This window comes from Trachurus japonicus, chromosome 4 (genome assembly GCF_045865225.1).
Source record: "Trachurus japonicus isolate A0001 chromosome 4, Traja_1.0".
Classification (NCBI taxonomy): domain Eukaryota; kingdom Metazoa; phylum Chordata; class Actinopteri; order Carangiformes; family Carangidae; genus Trachurus; species Trachurus japonicus.
Genome location: NC_140910.1, coordinates 19,754,808 through 19,777,536, shown reverse-complemented (window position 1 = coordinate 19,777,536; position 22,729 = coordinate 19,754,808).

The following is a 22,729-nucleotide window of genomic DNA, read 5'->3' as shown; positions in this document are numbered from 1 at the left end:
CCACATATGTATTAGCAAAGTTAACCAAAGACACAATACTCTCTTTTGCCAAACCGGGGTGTATATCGCCCTCTTAGCCTCATCCATCATATGTAACTCAATGCAATGCATTACATTCCTTCTATCTGACATAATCTACCAGCTCCCCCGTGCCAGTACACCTCCTTTTTCCTTCTGCTCCTGAGACGGCACCTTCACAATTAGACTGAACAATGTCTATTCTCTGCCTGCTATCTAGGCCACCTTTTAACCGGTATTGAGGATTGAGATATCAGGGAGGATTACAAGGTGAGTTGACAATGGCACATACAAAGCAGGAGTCACACACCTAGGTGTCTTGTTGCTAAACATAAAAGGAGACGTGCTGGCCCAGTTGTGACCTTATTAGGTAACCTCTAGTCAAGAGCCAGATGGCAAGAGGTGAAAAAGAAGGAGACTCGTCATATGTAACAAAAGAAAGTGCTCTTTGCTGTGTGGCACGTAAAATGAATGGAAAGTACATAGTGATTATAAATGTAATTTCCTCCTTGTAATATGACTTCCATATAATCGGAATAGAACAATTAACGAAATGAGTTCCATCTGCACTGTATGTACATATACATAAATAATATTTTAATGATTAACCTAGAGCTTGTAGAGTAGATTCAATCAAAGGGGGATTTTTTTTCCTCGTGGTAACGCAGCTGTTTTATACCCAATTTCAATCACAACCTTATCACATTTGATGGCCACTATTTAAATTAATAAATCAATCTTATCAAATCTGACAGAAGTACTATTTTTATTGGTAATTGACCTTTGCAACATTAAACCAGGTTTGTATGTCAGTGAAATAAGCAACCTAACCCCGACCCCTTTGTAATTGTATGTAATATTGAAAATAACTGCTAAAGAGAAGTAATAAAATTATAGCAAAATGACACAAACAGCCATTATGCTTTATATAATATTTTGACAGTATCAGGTAATCATTGTAATTGTACAGTCGTTGTGCACCACATGCATTTCCACCACTTACAGTGAGCCATACATTTATGTCAGGGCCATAATATAAACACTTGACAGGGGGGAAGCCCTAATGAGTTAACATGGAGAGCTGTTAACTGTGCAGCCATGAATGATTCATGGTCACAGTAAAGATTACTGTCAGTTAAGCCAAAGTATTACCCCAGACACATAACAGTTCATGTCACCTGAATAATTTGTTGACTTCTTTCTTTTTCAATCATCTGTTAGATTTATGTTGTTTTTATATTATCATAATACCTTAAGACCGTTTTTCACAGTTGAACATGGGTAAAAACAATGAGAAATGAGAAAACATGATAAACATTTTTTGTCAACCATTTTAATAAGATAATGACACAAAAAAGAAGACACACAGTATAGAGATTTTAAAAAGAAAAAAAAAGTCCAGGGCAAGCCGATCTTAATAAGGCAATGGATATGCAACGAATTTCCCCATTTGGAAGTTAAAACAACATGAATACATGGTGTGAACAGACTAGATTTTCTGCCTCAGTATCACTCCTCTCCACTCTGTGGTAAATACTTGAATGAGGTCCCAGTGTTAGTCATGTGTCCCCTCCAACCGATGCTCAGTGATATGCAAAATGGCACGGATCTACTCAGGAGACAAAAAAAGGAGACAAAGCAAATGTCAAACTGTGTTCCCCTGAACTGGGACTGGGGGGTACAGGGGAGGGGGCTTGTTCGTATCGAGGGGAGATAATGTGAAATTTCGGTCTGAAGCAAGAGCTTTAGTGTGCTAGCAGATGTGTGTAAACACACGATAGTGTACTTATGCGTGTGTGTTTGTATATGCAATTATCAGCTTCATCAGACATTACCTTGTCACAGCTATCTCCCCCTGTCACCCAACCGTCCCCTCCCCACAAACAAACACACACACACAAGTCTCACAAGGCTTGATACTTAATGCATGGGGGAAGGAGGGTGTCTGGTGTTACTGTGGTGCCCTAAGCCGGTTAATGACGCCGGGCACCAGAAGCCCCACAGATGGCTAATCTAACCATTGTCTTCCCCACCCAGCCCCTTGGAGCAAACCCTCATCCCATCAGCCCCCCCATGCAGCATGCTACTGTTTACCCCTATTCTAACCAATTCTAATCCTGTTTAGCAACATTCTCAGAACTCTGAATGGCCTTTCCCCCTACCCTCTCCTGTCTCCTCTTCTTTTTGTTTTTTCAAATGATAAAACGGGGCGGCTGGGTGGAGAAGGGCCGCGGTTATCCTCGCTTGTATAGAAGGAGAGATATAGGGCCACTGGGGAAGCAGAGGAGGGGTGAAAGCACAAGGGAGGGTGGGAAGACCTTGGAATGTTCAGGGTCTCTTTCAAGGCGAGTTCATGCCCCAGCTAATTAACAATTATGCTTCATAGTTCTTGCATTCACTAATATGCAGGGATGATGGATATGGTGCTGACATTTTCAGCCGCCTGATGCTGCTCCCAGAGCCTCCCTCTCGCTTCACTTGCATCGTCTGTCACTCCAAGTCCACTGTGTCAATCTGGGCCCCAGTCTGGCTGTCTGATACTCCCACAATTCCTTTTTCTCCTATCTGGAGGGACGTGTCTGTGTGTGAGGAGGGCATTGTATGTGGCATATAAAAAAGGCCTCACTCCTAAATCCAATGCTCCTGGCTGCACATACACATAACCAGACAACGACGCACACACAGACACATACGCTGGCTATCTGTAACCTCCACCAAAGCGAGAATGTCACAAAGTAGCCTAGAGAGGATCAGTGGATTGGGCCTGTGTGTTCACGTTGCCCTCTCTGCTAGTCTTTTCACTTTTGTTTCCATACATATCAAAGCATTTTTCAGTTCTTTTGCTCAGCCTGCTAATATGACACATTGCCGTTTATACTGATTTGAATAAGTGGATAAGGGGCACAAAGGCCCACACAGAATAGGGAATGACTTGAAATGCTTTCATCGCCCGCTGAAAAGGACATTGTTACTGTCCGACCTCACTGCCGAGTTCCAGAGGCGTTTCAACAGCGCGGGGAGATTACAGGCGACGAAAGAATCCAGTTAACATGTTTTGTTTTGTATTTCTATCTTTTCTTCTCCTCCTATTTGCTCAGCGGTGGACAAATGAAAAGGAGGAATTATACACAAATGGGATTGCTGTCTATCTGTTGCACCCAGGTATTGGCACGCTATGACTTCAAAGGCTACCAGAGTGCTTTGAAGTGCTGCTTGAAGAGAGACACCTGTTTTTTTTTTTTTTTTCTTGTTGTAATAATTGTTCAGCACACTGATACTTAACACCCCGTCGAATGACAGGCTCAGATTCTATGAACACAACAATTGGTTAGGGTCATATCCATCGGTGTGGCATAAAATAGACCATCAGCAATACAGCAAATGATACCTTGCTGAAGCAGCTACTAAGGTAGCTACTAAAGAAATATGTGGTAAAATACAAACTGTGATCTGATATTTAAAAAGATTTGATTTACTGGCACTTAGCACTTTCAGTTACCCTAATGCTAACCCTCTAAACCAAACTCTAACTCTGCACTAATGCTGAGCAATCAGCCTCCTGTTATCATGAACATGAACCATAATTTTCCCTCTAACAGCCTTGTGAGAAGCAGTTCAGGTAATTAAGGAAATCAACTCTAAGCCTATAAGGCTGCTGTCTGCATACCACACTGTACTTTCTCTTCACTCTTTAATATTCAAGACAGTTCTGAGGCTTTTTGTTAAAGAGTTTAAAGATGATGGTGAAGGTCTTGACTATGGGGAGGACCCAGTGGAGTGGGTCTGCCTCAGTTAATCTGCAGACATACCTGTGACTTCTCAACCTCACCTGCAAAGATGAAAATAAAAGGGTATTATGTTTCTGACCTCGAGCCAAGCATATTCACTCCTCACCCCACCCGTCGAACTCAATCTCTCTCAATTGAAAACTCTCAAAGCAATTCTCACATTCCTTCTTCTATCACCTTGCCTCATCTTCTTTTCATAGAGTGTATGCTTTTATCCAGAGGATAGAGGAGTGCATATACGTTTTTTAGCATTTGTAGTGCGTGTTCAAATTGAAACCCTCCAGGAGTGAACCTCTTCTTCTCATCCTTCCATCACTTTCTTTTTTGCCACAGTCCTAAACCGAAGAGACCTTAATTCTCATAAAATGCTTCAGACTAGCAAAAATAGATTAGTTTTGTGTTCAGAATTGTTCTAATATTTGTCATGGCAAATGCGCTGGCAAAATATTTTCAGCTTTCACAAGAGAACACCCAAAATATTAGTACTCAGTTCATGGTGACACACTGTGCATACTTTTTTTTTTTTTTTTTGAAGGTGAAAAAAATACATATTTTAAATGTTTATTATTATTATTATTATTATTATTATTATTATTATTATTATTATTATTATTATTATTATTATTATTATTATTACATTTTACATTTTAATATGACACATATTGATTAATGCTGTTTTGGTGCTGATTAAACGCCTGGCAACATTGGACTGCAAAGTAACTTAAACCAGTTTGAACCAACATTTTTAAAGTTGTATTCTCTTGTTGGCCTCAGGTAACATTATTCCACTGCAAAACGAGAAATAAGTTGTGTTGGCTTTGGGAGATAATGATACAGTGCTGATTCAGCACAACATTTTCATATCACACTTTCATAGTATCTGATATGGCCTTATTAAAGCATATTTTATGGAAAGAATGTCAGGGATATAACTTTATAAGAAGCTACACTATTCTATATGTGCAAGAATGCAGGATGGGGGAGCAGTGGACCATCAAACAAAACCACCTTATTTTGTTTTTATCAAATCATCTGCTTTCTAGTTTCACATTGACTTGAGGCCACATTTTGTTGCTCACAAGGCTGTGCTTTGCATAAGCTCAATATCATCCAGTCACAGTTGAAGATAGGTATACAATCATCATTCGTTAACTCTATAATTGAATCAAAAATATTCTCACCCGAGAATGATGTTCAGATGTTCACCTCAGCTCCTGGTTTTGAGTTGCTGTTGAGTCCAGGGCACATTACCTTCATTTTAAGACATTCTGCTCATTCTGAAATTTCATGAGCCCAATCTGCCGTAACATGGGCATCCCATCCTGCGATGTGTAAAAGAGAATGGCAGACCAGCAGCATCAGCAACATGAATCTACGATGTGGTTTCCAAGCTGAGTAATAGGAAGTCTCCAGCACAAAGAGAAGCTCTGTTCCCCCACTGATGAGGCAGCACAAACTGCCTGCCCCCTCACTGAATCATTCCTCTAGTAAATGTCCTTCACCATCGGCTTTTATGCAGCACAGCTCCGTCGCCCAGACTTCAGGCACTGTAAACGGCAAGCAGGGTCGGAGTAATTGAAATCATTAATCGTGTTTTATTCCACTTTGGGGCAAAGTAAGCTTGAATTGGAAAGAGGTAGGTAATGGCTTTGGATAATGTACAAGTCTTTGAGGGAAACGAATGAAACAATATTGAGTTGCATAGACTATTGAGTTTCAAAGGTGGGATAGTTGTAGATCATGTATTATTATGCTGTCATAATAAAATCATTGATTTATCTTTTCGAATTAATCTCATACTGTATTGATTTATCGCATTGAATTAAAGTCCCAAAGATATAAAAGAGGGAACGCTGACACCTTCTCACACAAATGTTGAAATTGTAAAGCAAAAGTAAAGTAGTACTTTGACAGTGTTATGAAAATCTAATTTCTATATTGCACTTTATGTTAATGAAATGTGTACTGCAAGGTGACACTATCAGCCACAAAGATCAAAAGTTATAATTAGAAAAACAACTGGATAGGCACAATGAGCTACAACAGTCAGTCCCCCATTCATGCTATCACAACTTCCTGTGCTGTAGGAGCCAAAACTCAGCTGTTTCTTGAACTGACAAAGACGGACACACAAATTGCCCTAAATTCTGTGATTAAAATTAACAGAAGTACCCATAATGTTCTGTTGTTACTGTTGGACTATCTAGGATGCATCTCCAGACTCAGTATGTCATTGCCATAATCTACTCACAGTTAACCTTCCCAGAGGCCACAGCAGTAACTACTGTCATATGGACCAGACAGGTCTTAGGTTCAAAGGTGACTATCTAGTTGATTGCATGTCCATGTCTGGAGCACCCTGGGGTGTAAGGGCACGACATGTCCTGTACCCTAATGATAGATGAACAGCATGCCGACCTCTGGCGCCATGTTCCCAGTTTGTTATGACCTCATGATGTTTGGCCAGCAATGTCAGCTTGTGTCTAACCTTTCTCTGTTTCACCCTGCTCAAGTTTCAGCATTGTACAAGCACTGGATGAAGACTAAATATTTGTACATGTGACTTGTACTTGTTTTTGTTATGTTAAGTGTCTTTGAGTGCCATAGAAAAGCGGAATATAAATGTTATAATTTATCATTATTATTTTTATTATGGTGGACCATTCATTCTTGCAAGCTTCTCAACATGCACAATAATGTTTACTGTGTCCCTCCCATCTGACCCACATATTATCATACTTCTCTGCCTTAGTCTGACCCTCTTCTCTCCTCCTCATGAAACTAAAGATATTGTTTTGATGTAGCAGTTAAACTATTGACCATTAGAGTCTGTAATCATGCATGGAGCGAGTTTTATATCTCGAAAAATCATTGCATTTGCATCTTACTTTTGTAGAAAAATATTTTGTAATCATGTGTTACAAATGGTTTATTTAAATTTCTAATAAAAAGGGTTTTCTGGGCATAGCTGGGAAACCATCATGTCAAAGTGAAGACCATTGCATTTAATTAGATGTCTGGGGCCACAAAAAACTGAATAAAACTCAACAATGGTAGACAAAACAGTTTTTAAAAATATGTACAAAGAAGAATATAAATTCATAAAATGAACTCATAAAACCCATAAACACACATAAACACATAAACCCTCAGTCAACAAAAGTAAAATTAGGCTAGATCCATGACTTGGTCTTAGGGTTAGGCAGAGGGTTGGGGTTAGGCTTCCTGTTTGGTGTTTAGGACCCATGATGGTCTCATTGATTAAAACTGAATGTGGAAAAAGAAAATACATAAATTACTACTGTTAGAGGTGCAGTATGCTAGCCTCTGGTCAGAATAAATTATAGAACAGCAGGCATTAGTGTGTGTCTGGACATTGTGTAATCTACGCACCGTGACAGCTCGCACTGCTCGCTCTGCTTTTTCAGTTGTGGTTTGCTTCCCATCTCATCTGATGACAACCAACGTGGAGCATTTCATCAGCCTTATTTTCTTGCAGCCTAACTCTCTTCTTTGTCTGCAGTTCTCTCTAGTTGTTGTCCACCAACCTCTAACTGGATACGTTTTTGAAATCAGCGTTTTTAGGATTCACCAAAGTGTCAGGCAATCTGAGTTACTGCTCTTCTTTTTCTGGTAACGTTGCCTCTGTTGTGCTGTCATCTGTCTTTATCAGAATTCAACAGGTTCCAGCCCCGTGTGTGTTTAATGTTTTGGTTTTATTTGTTTCTATGTGTACGTACTCACACTGCTATACACGTATTGCTAGTTGTGTTGTACTCCTGCAGACACTAGCTGTGGTTCATTTCAGTGCGTATATCAACACTTACTGGTCCTCCAAGCTTTAATTTGAACAGTGTCATTGCTTGATACAGTACATGTAACACTTGTGTTTAATAGTTTTGCGGTGAGGGTGTGACTCCTGCTTCCTCTTCTAAAGCAGGTGACTGCCTCAGGACAAGGTTAAGCCTGTTTGCATGCCTGCATATACACTGTGTGACATGGCCGGGCAAGCTTTAAGCACTAACAGGAGATGAAGAGGGATTCCTTCCTGCCCATCATGCCAGCTGGCACACCTGTCCTTATCAGGTTAACAGGCTTGGGACAGGTTGAATTGTGCTCACTCACTGACACACTGAGAGATTAACAGTGAAGGTGAGAGAAAGACAGATGTTTCTGGGTTGCAGTGTCTCTTTTCAGTCGTCTAGAGAGTTTGATTTTTGGTGTGTTTTGTGTCTAATCAAAACAGTGTAAAACATGGGAGTGACAATTGCAACCAAAACTGGAGAAATACAAAATATTCTTGTCTATCTAGTTTATGTCACTCCCACTTCCAGAAATACAACCGTGACAGCAAAGTTAAAAAATGCAGATACATGTGGAAGCTTTGCTTTCCAACCTTGACAACATTAGCAAAGGAGCTGGGTGGTTGCTGAGGCTGAGCCAAGACACAATGTGTCACCTTCACTTTGTTTTGTTTTATTCTTGCAAATCTTAAGTAATTATTATGCTTTCCACTGGCAGCAGCCATGAATAGAACCTTTTATGTGTTTGGGGTTGTAAATGCAATATCGCACTACGCCTAGTGGGGAATTTCTTCAAAGTTAGTATAAATGCTTAACTGGACTTTAAGGATGAAGTGTTTAGATTCTGATGGTCAGAGGTCAAAGGTCAAGGTCACTGTAACACTTCATTTTCTTTCACTAGTTATGACAACATTAAACATAAATGTCTAGTAGGATAAAATATAATGACAAAAGTAATGCAAGTTTATACCCAAATTGATAAATATCTTCCTCTCTGTGACATCATTATGTTGTGCAAAGACACTTCCGGCCATTACTCAAAGAACAGAAGAGGAGTTTGTGAGAATGTTTCCTGCAGCTTGGCAGAGGTAAACAACAATGGGGTTGTACTTCTGGTTTTTCATTCTTGTTGCGTTGCATTTTTCCAGGCATCTAGGTGATTGTGCTGCAGTGATCTTTGAGTGGCACTAAAAATAAAAGTTTGAGTTCTTGTTTTTTAGACAGTTAAAATCATCAGACAACCTAATGACGCTCAGCCAGCTATTCAACATCAGGAAAGATTGTTCAAACTGTACACAGACATGTTCTTGTTGCCACATCCTCAGTCAATCCTCAGTCAGTGAAGTATTCACTAAAGCTCAAAGAAAATTGAGTTTAACTTTCACTCATCTTAAAAAAATGTTTAAAAAGATCCTTCCATCTTTCAAGGTTAAATGTTTTTTTATGTTTAACACTGATGAACTCCTTCAGATTATAATGAATTTCCTACAAACTAATCCGAATAGCCTTTCTTCAGAACAGCAATTATCTGACTAAACTCCCCTCCAAGAGGTGTGTGAACCCATTTTGTGGCCTGATTGAAAGCTATTCATCATAGTTGGCAGTTCCCTCTGTTCTGCACTCTGCATGCATGTGTGTGTGTGTTTTAGAACAGGGCGTAAAGGTTTATGCCTGCATTTACTGCTCAAGGCAACCTAAAGGCCTCTTAGCTTTCGTGTGGTAGATACTGAGTACTCAGGGAGTATACAAACTATATAAGGTTATGTGCATCTGAATTTGGTGAGTCAGGGTTTCACCCTTAACCCTAAGCCCGGTGGCAGCGTGGCCCACCGGCACGACCCTAAACATTGACTGATGGCAGGACCCTATAGGTAACAGATTCATTAAGGGGTAGTAGAATAAGGCATGATTCCATAAGGCCATAAGATCAATGTTAAAAGTTGACTGTAAATTTGAAAATATTATCATAATCATGTGTTATTATAAGACATTTATGTAACATATTTCAACACCAGCTGAGCTATAGCAGAGCCTTACAAAAAGGCACTCTAGAAATACTGTTCAACCAACCACCAAAAAAACCAAACATACTCTGGGGGAAAGCCTGCAATGTATTTCTTTCTTTGGTCATAATACATTATATTGCAGGCCTCAATTCGCAGTGGTAGTGTGTTCCACTATACTACTCTCAACTAGCCAGCTAAATAGGAAGCCTTGCTGTGAGTAAGTAAGCTGAATGTGCTAATACGTTACTTGTAGATAAGCAATAACGTGAAAGGAATTGAAAGAAACATGGGCCGTGTGTTTCCTGTTGACTACATTGATTGCACGCACACTTAATTTCCGCAGTCATGAGTTTCTGTCTGCAGGGTGGATGCAGAATCAGAGAATTTGTGGTGGGCGAAAATATTATTGGGAAAAGAAACAGTATAAGATTGTATGTAATCTACAGTACATCATAACTTCCTGACTTTAGCAAACATGACTGTTCTTGACCTCTAGAGCAAAGGGCAGATGGTGGTGGGGATTAAAATAAAGGCAACTGTCGAGGGAGGGGGTGGCAAAGGCTAGGCAGATCAAAGGAGGAGAGTAGAGAAACTAGTGTCCTTTTGGGAGCGTAGCTGTATGTGTGTGTGTGTGTGTTTTATTTTTTTCTCTATGCCATAACAAAGACATATTACCATAATCACCACTTCTCCACTATCATCAAATCGATTCAATTCACCTCCGCTGTTCTCAAAGTCCTGTGGGAGAAACATCACTATCTTTGTGTTCAAGGTGAACCATGTGTTCTCTTGTGTGTGTACAGGAGTGCATGTCTGTGTGTGCATATATCGTGTGCGTGTGTATGTATGTGTGTGAAGGCAGCAGTTCTTTGAACACTCCATGTGTGGGTGTGTATGTGAGCATGTATGTTCCCTGGCAGAGGCAATAAAGTCTGGCAATAATCACCGGCCCAGTGAGAGAGTGTCCTGAGGAAAAATTGGCTCAGCCAGTAACCACAGCCACATTATCTCAACTACACACAGCGGCAAGTTAACAGTGAGAGAATTGAGCTTTTGACCAGAGGGTCGGCAGTTCAGACCAATTTGGACAGTCTAAACAGGAAGGTGTACGTGATATCTGTTTGCCTCTCAAACTGTCATTACTATTTGTCTGCCCTTAAGCAAGGAGATGTGACCCCTTAAGTGCTATAAGGGGAGCAATTTAGCTGCCGGAGGCACAAAAAATAATGCACACAGGTAAGCACTTAGAGATAAAAGTTGGAGAAATTCATCCAATTCATTCCATCACCTTTTGACAGCATCAAAAACAGATGTTTGCAATGTTTGTTTGATTCAGTTACTGGAATTAATTAATTGTTGATGGCATATTGAGAAATGTCAAGCTGTAAACAAAAATTTCACCATTCTACTAAGTGGTTCATATATATACAGTACATATACTGTACATACTTGGTAGATTGAGCCTTAAAGTGCAAAAAGCAAAATGTAGAGTATATGTTCAATATGACAGCTTAAGGGTGAGTGGGTTCAAAAGTTCAGTAAAATTCACTGAAATCAAACATGAACCAAATCATCTGCTAAATCAGAATGTGGGTGTTTCCTTCCAATTCCATGCAGCTTCTACAAAGACATTCCCATAAATATGTTATATTCCAAAATGAGGAGTGGAACATACTAGAAAATCAAATTAAAGTAAAATATAAAATGTCACACTTTCCAACATTTTCTATGGTAATGAAGTAAGTTGAATAATGTGTCATACTAAATTTATTATGTGTTACTGAGCCCATTTTCTGAGGTGCAGGTGCAGCTTCTTTTCAGATCAGTAGTACACAGTGTACAGGGAGAAGTGAGAGCTGTTGGATCAGGCTCTGCCTGTGCATGTCTTCCAACTGTCTGCCATGCCTCTCAGGCTATGTGATGGTTTTTATCACATCACACGGGACCACTGAAGCATGTGTGGTAGGAGGTGTGCTTGTATTGTTGTTGTCAAGCATGTCTCGAACTCTTTTCTAAACCTGCTGCTAATCCTTTTTTCTGCTCCTGTCAGGCAGGGATGGCGTTCGTATGTCAACGCAGCAAAACTGCCGCCTCTGAAGACATGCAAACATTTGCAGCTGAGTATGACGACGTGAAAGTAAACATGAACAAGCAGAGGTACAACCACACGCAGTCTCAGCTGCAGTCACACCCATATGGGTGACTCACACATAGGGGTCACCCATCTGGTACACGTACAACCATCTAAGAGACACAAAATCACAACCAGCGTAGACAAACAAATATTCTTAGTTGGGAGCAGATGATGTCCAACTTCAGAAATGAAATTCATTTTATTTTAGTTACTGAAATGTGAATTGAAGTTAATAAACCCCTTTTGATGGTGGCCCAAAATACAAAATTCATACAAGACTTGAAAGGAATTAGAACTCTTGAAAGAAAGGGAAAACACGTGCAACAAGAACTGCTGCACCAGAAATGCTATAGGTGTGTGGACAAACAGCAATGTCACAGATTCACTTATCTCCAAAGAGATTTTTTGGTGAAAAGATACATCTACTTGAGAGCTATTGGATGAGCAGCGTAATATTTTAACTCTGAGACCAAATTTTTATCAGGGAAGATTTATATTTTTTTGGTCTAGGATAAAGGTGGAACTCCAGAGAGGACCAGGTGTGTCCTTACAATGCCCCAAAACATCTGAACACATATCCAAACAAACTTTATTTGGATGGACTGACCACATGTTCGAAATTTAAATGGATTCTTTGTCAACTGAAATAAATATCGAAAGTTGTTAGGTTAAATACACAAGCAAAAGTATGTAACATCGCTGTTTATCGAAATCAAACCCATCTCTCCTTCAAGCATCCTGGAGCACATCCAGCGCGCTGATTCATGCATGTGTTTCCCATATTTGTATATCTGTATGTATTTTCTTCTCTTTGAATGTTTGTACTTGCTCTCTTGAATGTCTTTATCCTCAGGGGGCCACAGTGCATTCCAACTATCATACCACACTGATTGTCATAAAAACCTACAATAGCGGAAAATCACTGGCTTTATAATTAAAGCTTCCTCTGTAATTGCACACCGATATACTATAACCATCAAGTGTGGGATTAAGGGGAGAAGGATTAAGGGTAGAACAGAGAAGCAGAACAAACAGGACATCACTGCTCTTGCAGCCATTTCCCTTTAAAGTCTGGAATTTTCTTCCTCTTTTTATCAAAACATGCAACATAGGAGTGGAATAATACTGCTTTCAAATTAGCACATTGTAATCTTGTTATAGAAGCTGAGTTTATGGGCAGCCTTTGATGTGTGGAGCATAGCTTTTATTTCACATTCTCCATGTGTTTAATATGACGGCTCTAACGATGTAGAATGTAATGAGAGGTAATTGCCAGCGCTAACTACGCCTCTATCGAAAGCCTTTATTGTTCTTTATTGGACACCATTTACACTCTGATAGCACACTCTGCTAAATTAGGCTTGATGCAAATCTTTGTTAATGAGCGATATGTGAACACTGTGTGTTTAGGCTTGTTCCAATACAGCTATTAAACACAATGCTCACTGGTGTAGCATGAGGCCAACAACTACACTTAAAGCGTGCATATCTGATTGGTTTATTCAAATCTGTGTCTAGTTTAACAGAGTGATGGCTTCTGTGTTTGCCAGCTGTCCTACTTTTTTTTTTTTTTTGCTTTAACAACTGCCCTCCGCCTTCGTGGAAAAAGAGGGCACATTTTACCCAGGATGCTTCACGATCTGGCCTTTGTATGACCCCGTCCGCCATCTTGCGAGCGTCTGGCCGCGGGCGGGGTCACAAATCGGTCACTTTTGTCCAATTGGTGTTCCCTGCTTCGTCTGCCCGGTTGTCATTGGTCCCGAGAGTGTGCCCGGTGACGTGATCAGGGGCCGAGTCGCAGAGTAAATCCAACAGACAAAACGGCATCAAAAAGACAAAAAAAAAAAAACCCAGACATAATAAAGCCAGTCTCCTAATCTGAGAAATCGGACAATGTCCCACTTTTCATGATTCATCGTATTTCGCTAGAGAGAAACGCATTAGTGTTCCTGCTGTGTTTTCCTTACACTCAAACGCTGTTTTCGTTTTTTTTTTTTCCCTCCTCGCCTTTGTTTCGTGACAACTCCGGGCGACTTGTACCGTTAACAGGTCAGTGGCAGCACAAGGAGGTGAAGCTGAGTTCATAATGAGTTGACACTAGGTTCCACATAAAAACACCTCGCTGGCCTTCGAACCCACACAGCTGTGAAGCCCACAAGAATGTTAGCACATTATCCAATACCCCCTGCCATCTCATCTTTGTCTGCCTGCCACCTGACATTAGACTGCTTCACTTTGGCCTTGTTAGAGGTCCTTAGGGAGGTCAAGGGGTAGCACTGGACACCTGACAGCAGACGTAGATGACTATAGTTTGTGTGTGAACAAGAAATTAATTTTCCCTTTTAATTTGATTTATATCATTAGGGTTGTATGAAATTCATATGGTCCTGATATACATACAGATTGTATAAATAAGATCATAATGCCCACAGAAAACCAACTGTTTTTCCAACCACTGGAAACTGGTGCTAGGTTTTCTTTTCTTTTCAATCTTACACCACCAGACAGCTGAGTTCTCATCTTTCCTTTATTTTAACAATATTTTGTGGCTTGTGTGGGGTGATTATTTTCCCCTCCTGCTGGTTGCATGATGACAGTATTCCTATTGTTTTAGGTCTGTGTATTTTGGGTGCTCTCTGATCAAAACCATTCAATATTTAACACACAGAACGCACTGGAAAGAATCGGTCTGTCAGCGGCATGCAAGCAACCTGTCTCCTTGGGTGGCCAGAAGAAGAAGACGCCCGAAACAGGAATTATTTGGGCTATTTTTATCATCTTATTTTCAATTGGCACAGTAATTAAAAGTATTTCTTTGTTTTATTTTATTACAGTTTTTATAGTATAATTAATACTATTATTGTTATTATTATATTCAGGAGCATTTTCCCTACTCCTTTTTTCTGTGCATGCATTACAATGCGTGAAAAATTATATAGGTAGATATCTTGTGGTATCATCTATTTAAGAGGAAGAAATGTCAGTATAAATAACACAAATACACATTTTGGAAATAATTTAATAAAGTAATAGAGATATGGTTGATCAGGGACAAAATTGAGATAATTGGTGAGATAGAGAAGTTATGATGGCTGTCAAATAATTAAGTAATGGGTTGCATTGCGAAAATTATGCGAAAATTATGACTTTTTGATTATGACTTTTGTATTTGTTACGGACACTCAATAATACAACACTTTACTAAATTCACAAAAGAAAAAATGTAATGATTGCCAAGCTTGTATGGTGATGCATTCTATCTTTGACAATAAAGAGAGAGAGAGACAACTGTACTGTGACGTCTGATATAGTCTTTTTATTCAGTTGCGACATTTTCTGCCTGGACTGTTATGCTGTTTGTGTGCATGACATGTGTTACAATGATCTGTAGCATATCAGGATGTATTTGGCGCGCATGTCAATTATGTTTTGACTATATGCATTGACATGAATGTAAATTTTGGTATTGGGGACCCCAGGAAGAATAGCTGATGTTACAGCATCAGCTAATGGGGAAATAAACAAATAAAATATGGCAGAAGCTGGGATTTTGCTGTCAAGTCCATGTTCATTTTTACATGGTCCTCTCAAAATTCCTCAACCATGCCGGACTGTTTTTCCCTCTGTAAATCAAGGACAGTGGGGAGGACGAGGTGTGATTGCTTTCACACAGAGGAAGTAATCACAACGGACCTGCCACAGCTCTGATTAAGACTGATAAATATCGACGAGCAGTTAATGAGATGTCAGGCAGGAACAAGGCCCTTCCCTTCATGCCTACTGATGACACCAATGGAGAGGAAAAATGACCTCGACTTGGCAATGTCATGACCATCTTCCATAAGCACAAAGCACAAGCCATTAATTATCCTTAGTTGGTGAGCAAAATTATGGATGGTATACCTGGATTATTCACATAAAAAGAAATAGTAGCTATTAGTAGTAGTAGTAGTAATAGTAGTCGATTCTTGTTGAGATTTACTATAACATGTTCATTTTCACTCAGTGCAGTGCTTTGATTATTTTTATTTATTTATTTGTTATTATTATTATTATTTTTTTTTTTTTTTTTTGGGGGGGGGGGGGGGGTAGTCAGAAAAAAGGCAGGTCAATTAGCTGATTGAAAAAAATAAAATAAAAAATATTTGTCTCCAATTGGCTGTGCCACAGAGTAGATGCCGATCACTGAGCTTAATAACGATCAATAAAATTCAAATAGAGACTTATTAACATCTCTGTACGGCTGGTGCTTATGTTCTTCGTTAGTGTAATGACACAGCACTGTTTTTCTTTATGTAAACATGCCTGAAGCATTTTGCAAACACTGCAGTGCATAAAACACCCACAAAGACACAAACACAAGCCTGCAAGACGTCTGCTGAACTGAGATGAGGACATAAGCTCAGCAGGGGAGCTGGAACAAAGTAAATTCATTATCTCGCCGAGAATCATATATGCATTGCTGTATGTGTGAGCTCTATTCCCCTGAGCAGGCAGCCCTGTGTCAGTGTGGTTTCATACGAGCATTTGATTTATGTGACACTGCACTAGTATTACACTCTGTTTACAGTAAATTAAGGCTCTGTCTCTATAACTGCAGCCATGAGGACATCTTATCTTCCAACAGAGGCATTTTGATGTGCCTGTTCAGTGGCCTCACTGCACCTGAAGGCTGCCATATACCTCTCACATGTGACAGATTCCCACCAACTGTCCAGCTTTGACCATGAACTCCAGGTCACCCCATGGTCCCCGGGCGCAGTCCTGACGAATATTGTTTCCCTGGCAGACATGTTCAACTCATCAGACAGAAAGACCATGCAGCTGCACCCAAACACCCAACAATAGGATGGTTGTTCTGGGGCAGAAAAGGCCGAGTCCCCCTTTTTTTTTAGGGGGGAAGGGGGTGATTTGAGCGGGTGGTCAAATATTTCAGGGGTTTTGCAATAGGATAATCCTCTGTGATGTCGCTGTGAATGGAAGTAATCGTCTGCAAATTTTGCAAGCATTCGACAAAGTGAAAAATTCATCCTTCCACTATTTAGCCACTAAAGACTGAATTGCTTTATATTCTGCACAACCACTTTGAATCTGAATCTGATCAATGGATATTTTCCAAATTTCCCCCTTTATAGATATGTTTTTTTCTTACTCAATTTCTTTCTGTTCTTAATCCATTTAATTGTGGTCACGCCCACTAAGGAGATAAAAATGTTGAAATCAGTGGAACGTAATGTATTGGTGAACTAATACAAATTATTCACATAGAAAATAGTTCAGTCAGGTCTGTATGAGTCTGCAAGAGAGAGAAAAACTGGACCGAACTCTCTAATCAGACTGAAATATAATTGGCATTCTCATGGCAGACAGAAAAATAATACAACAGCAGCATGATATGTGATGCATGACACAGTAAAACTTGTGCTTTGGAGATGACAATTAAAAATTTTGTTTTTGGAAATGTTACACATGTCACATTTTGGACAAACCTCTCTGATGACTCATATCATGCTTTCTTTCTTTTTTTGCAGTTTTTTATAAAAAGTGTTTTATTTACTCATTTATTTTGGTTTCACAGAGCCCTTGACTAAAGGAAGGAAATAAAGGTGCAGACAAGCACACATACATGCACAGAGGCGCGCGCGCACACACACACACACACACACACACACACACACACACACACACACACACATTTCTTTGTTGGAAGTATTTGCCAATTAGCAAGTTGTGGAGTTGGAGTGGTAATTAGGCTTTCCAGTCGGCTGGTGTCTGTGCACAGCTTAGCTGAGACAGGTCCGAAGCTAAACGCCTCACTATTTGTCCAGCAATTATGTCAGGTCCCCATGTCACAGTACAGACGTGACCAATTAGCTGTGCCAAGCCTAAGTGAAAGAGAGGGATTATGGCAGAGGAGATGGGGCAGGATGAAAAAGTAGACAGGGAACGGGTGTGGGGGTGTCGGGAGCTCGTGAGAGGGGGAGAGTGAGGGATAGTCTGTGGAGAATAACAGAGAATAAAAGGGAGACAGAGTCTGGCTTTGGAAATGAGGGGCAGGAGTGGGTAAGGAGGGTATAAAGGAACGGATATCTTTTTTTTCTCTATAGCCGTGTGATCATGTTTTGCATTGATCCTCCTCCTGACCGACATGTGGCTAAGACATGCTAATGCATAGCGATATTAATGCTAATGCCGCCTCACTGAACAAGTAGGGATAAGAAATTAATCTTTATTGACGTCTCAATAATTCTCTCTTGCATTATGTGACATATTTTGATGAAACAAGCCTGCATACAATCAATATTCTCCAGCTTGGAGTAATGTGACACTATGTCAATAGCCGTAGGAAAGTATACAGAGCTCTAGTTCATCTTGGCATTGGTCCATATTTACTTCCAACTGACAGATTATACTACGTATCAAGCATTGAAGGAGCACCCTATATCTGGACTAGTCAAAACAACTCAGAACCTATGAAATGGCCCTGAATCTGTCCCAGGGTATTGCAGTATGTCATAGTTCATTTCTTTTTCTTCACAAGGTTTTTAAGTTTCCTCTTCAAAAGTACTTCCACGATGGAAAAAGTTGGAAAAAGCTGGTTATGATACCAAATGACAGGACAGAAGAAATTGCAGATTATATGTCTGTGATATGCTGCTGGACCTTCAATACATGTCAAGCGAGTCCCATCATCAGATAACAACAGTGGAGAACAAGGAGCTGTAAAACTTGGGGAGATCTGAGATGAAATTTATTCTGCCTGCTGCAACACAAAGGGATCCCCACATAATCCTCTGTTGAAACTTCACCGCGTGCATCTTGGGGGGAGCGATTCGAAAATATCTGCTCTACCCAGACACCGAGACCGTGCGATCCAAGTCTCTGAATTTAATTGGACAGGGAAAGGGAGAAGAGGGGAGCCAGGGGACAAGGCAAAGGGTGGATGAGGTAGAATCTATGATCTGAGCATCTTTTCCTTTTTTGCTGGAAAACAAGACTGCTGGCTTAGTGCCTGCAGAGATGAGTGGAGCTCATATTAATTAGTGGGCTTGAAAGACAATATGGGGAGCTTTAGTGTTGCGAGTTATTGACATAACTCTACTGCGGATTGCAAACTTTTGGATTTGATTGTGACAACATGTCTTGAAAACTAGCAAGCCTGAGAGCAAATCGACCCAGTTACGATGGTAACTTTTGAAAAACCATATCTGATTTGTAATTACGTTGCTGTGTTTTTTCGGTATTCCTCTTGACAGATGTGTAATTTAAGTCAGCTAAATTTGGCACACTACTTTTGAATGGTGGACTTTAACTCATAGTAACAACAACTCCCAATATTGGCAAGGAACGTAGCAAGAAAAGCAGCATTAGAAATAGATGAACTCTGGGTAACTTCTCCCAAGGATCAATATCCATTCATCAGGTGCCTGTAGCTATAAAGATGAGATAGAGCATTACAAAAAAAAGAAATTTACAGACATTGTTACAAGAAATGTCCTCAGGCATTTCAAAGGCAAGTGGAAGAGTGCAGCCTAAACATATCTGAGGCCCACACTAAAAAAAACCCAACAAATTTGGTTAAAAAATGAAAAATTCCTGCTTTCAGGTAAACTGACCACATAGACATGTACATATGGGAGTGTGGTGTGTGTTTGTCTAAAGCTGATAGTTATCAGAATTGTGATTTTCATGCCACTTTATCAACTTTTTTTTTTTTTTTTTTTTTGCTGCACTAACTGCTGAAAAACAACATGATGTTCTGGCAATGATTATAGGAACGAGAGACGGCCATAAATGATAAGCGGCGAAATTAAATGTTTGTCTTGGGCAATTGCTTAACTGAATAACATGTGTGTGATTATGAGTTGGCACGGCACTGTAAGGAACAATCGACTTCAAATCCACATGGATGAAGGATCAATTCAGAATGAAACACAAGGACTCAGTCAGGAGATCGGGTCACATTTCTTAAATAATTTAATTGCAAAAAGGGTCTTTTAAAAATATTTCTACAAGAATGCATCATCATTTTTAGTAATTTGCTGTGTATGTCTGCACCATTAAATACATCTCAATGCTTCTCAAAGAGGAACTAACAATTGCATTTCTCGGCGCTTCATTCTGTCCCCCTTTCCCCAGATCACTACACATGTACAGTACTCTCTGAAACATCTCGCTTCCTTGTACGAAGAGGGAATATTCAAAAGTGACCAAAGACAGATTTGCTGTGAGCTTGTTATAAGACAAAAGAAAGGACAGAACTGCGTATATTTATTTAAAACAGACAAGTGAAGAAAAGAAAGTTAGAAAGTTGCAAGTAAAGGGCCTTCGGGGAGGGTGGTGGTGGTGGGGGTGGTGGAGGGGCAGGGGGGTGGGAGGGTGGGTTGGTGGGTGTTTGATGATCTGTCGAGGATGTAAAATAGGGGAGAGAAAGATGGAAGGAATGTTGGGATAGTTTGAATTCTATTGGCACACAAAGAGATAACCACATCTGACAAAGCCTAGTCTCCGCTGGTCAAAAATGTTTCTGTATAAAATGCCAATGCTTTTTATTCTACACACACACACACACACACACACATACATACATATACACACACAAACTCAACAGTCCATCTTCATTTCAGCAACTTGCAGTCAGGAAGATGAACAATCACACACACACAATCACACACACACACACACACATACAGATGAGAGCGAGATCCTTTTCCTCTGTGTGTATGTTAAATATTAAACACTCCCAAGAATGTGTGAAAAATCCACTTAATGATTAATTGTTTGCAGTTGATGTGGTGGCAGTTTAATCACTTTAAGATGTGCAACAGTGCCAGTTGAGCTCATCTCTCACGGCTGGTTGACTTCAGTGAACACAACTCCAGATCCCAGCACACCATGTGCACCTCATCAATACTTCATGCAAACTCCAAAGCACTGCCATTTTTCATGAGTGGGTATGTCTGCCATCTGATTGTGTTTAGCCCTGATGCCCCCCCACCCCCTCAACACATACACACTTTTCAACCCCCACCCCAACCCATCGACCATATCTTGTTTGGTGCCACATGCTTGTTTTGCGGGAGGGGGGGGGGGGCAGCTTAAGCTGATTGAATGATTGGGCTGAGGGTGCAGGAAGAGGGAGTGTGAGGTTGTATATTCCTGAGAGACTTTGAGTGAAAGTGAGCTTCTGATTGCATTAATTCTGCTCTTCTGCCATTGCACCAAATGTGTACACTCCATTCTCCCTCAATCAAAAATGCTGTTTTGCTTTGAAGAAACACAAAAAAAATTCTTCAGAAATCATGTCGACTGAAAAAAAAAAATTATAATGTTTGCTCATCTAACAGGCACTTTGAGCACATTCTCGCCATCATGGTAGCATGTCTTGTTGATGGCATGGGCTCTGCTGATTCTGAGCCATCATGTCAGAAATCAGAACCGACAGTGATGAAAACAGAAAAAATGTGAGACTTATTTCCTGTACAGTGCGAGTACACAACTGTTTAAATTACTTTTTGATTGTGTACTACAACTGTTATTGGTTACTAAGCCTTTTAAAGTGTGTACTGGCGGCAGTGAAAAACATCTGTGTGTGGAATAAGATGAAAACAATAGAAAATAGGGAACACGTTGCTGTTTTTGCATAATATTCTACATGGCTTTTGAAGAGTCTAAAGCGTGGCTGAAAAAAGTAATATGGCAAGACACACTGCAACATCACGCTATCGCTACACACCTAACTAATAATAGTCACATATTGCATCGATCAGCTCCAACTTTAACAATGTGGAGGATCACACCAGCGATGCAGCCCTATCCCTTAATCCGCTACCTTCACACACACCCCTCTGTCACAAGCTGAATAGTATGGTCTCCGTGATGCAGCTGCTATCATTTAGGGATGGGGAGGAGGCGAAGGGGGTGCAGATTTTGGCTGTCGGCGTGCCAGGGCTGTTGATCCTGCACTGTACTAATCATGCAGCAGCCTGAGACAGGATGATTGCAGGCCAGACAGGAAATGAAGAGAGATAATGATAGGTCAGCTCGCCGTATGTCTGCGCTCGCTGCGTGCTCGTATCCCGGCAATGCCAGATTGGCTGCTGCATTAATCGACCTGACAGACAAAGACCAATAGGTTTCTCTTCTGACAGCTCAGGATTCTCTGATGAGGATCTCGTTGCAGAGGGGCAAACTGCAGGTCTTGTGATGGAGCTCCGCCCCTGGGATGATTGAAATGATTGGCAGGTAGGCTCTGTACCTTTCCCCTAATGACTCTTTAACCATCCTACATAAGATTGGTTGGGAGGATCCCATTGTTGGAAGTGATGGCAAATAATAAAACCACAGAGGTACTTTGCAGTGGTCTACCGGAGGAGGGGGGCTAAATGAAAAACAATGTGACTGGAAGACAATTAGTAACAGCTCAGTTTCACAAATGCTTTTTATGTTCAGAATGAGGATGGATTTGGGGGAAGCTCAGTATCCAGTTCAGGCGGCACACACAAACTTGAACACAGCTACATAGACACACACTCTATGATGGATGAAGAGCAAAAGGGCGACATGTTTACAGTCTAACCACTAGCTCATCCTTCTCTCCCAGTCCAGTCTCCCCCCCCCATGTCTCTCTCTTCTCCTCCTTTGCCTCATGTTCATTTCACTCTGAATCACTTCACAACGACACTTCCATTTTGTCAAAACACCATTTTTCTTTTGTTATTTATCGTATTTTTGTTACAAAACATGTACAGGCTGTTTAGAACAACAACAAAAATACAATATCCAATTTATATGCAATTTCTTTCGTTTAATAGTTATCAATTCATTAGGTGAATCCTCTTGGAGTTTCTCTTCCTTCTGATTGTTCCAAGTCCACTGTCCCAAATGGCCTACAGTCCATCTGAGTGTTGGTGGGCCGGGGGGAGGAGGGGGTGTCGGCGGGCGAGGTACAAATAAATACATAGGGCAGGATGTCAAGAA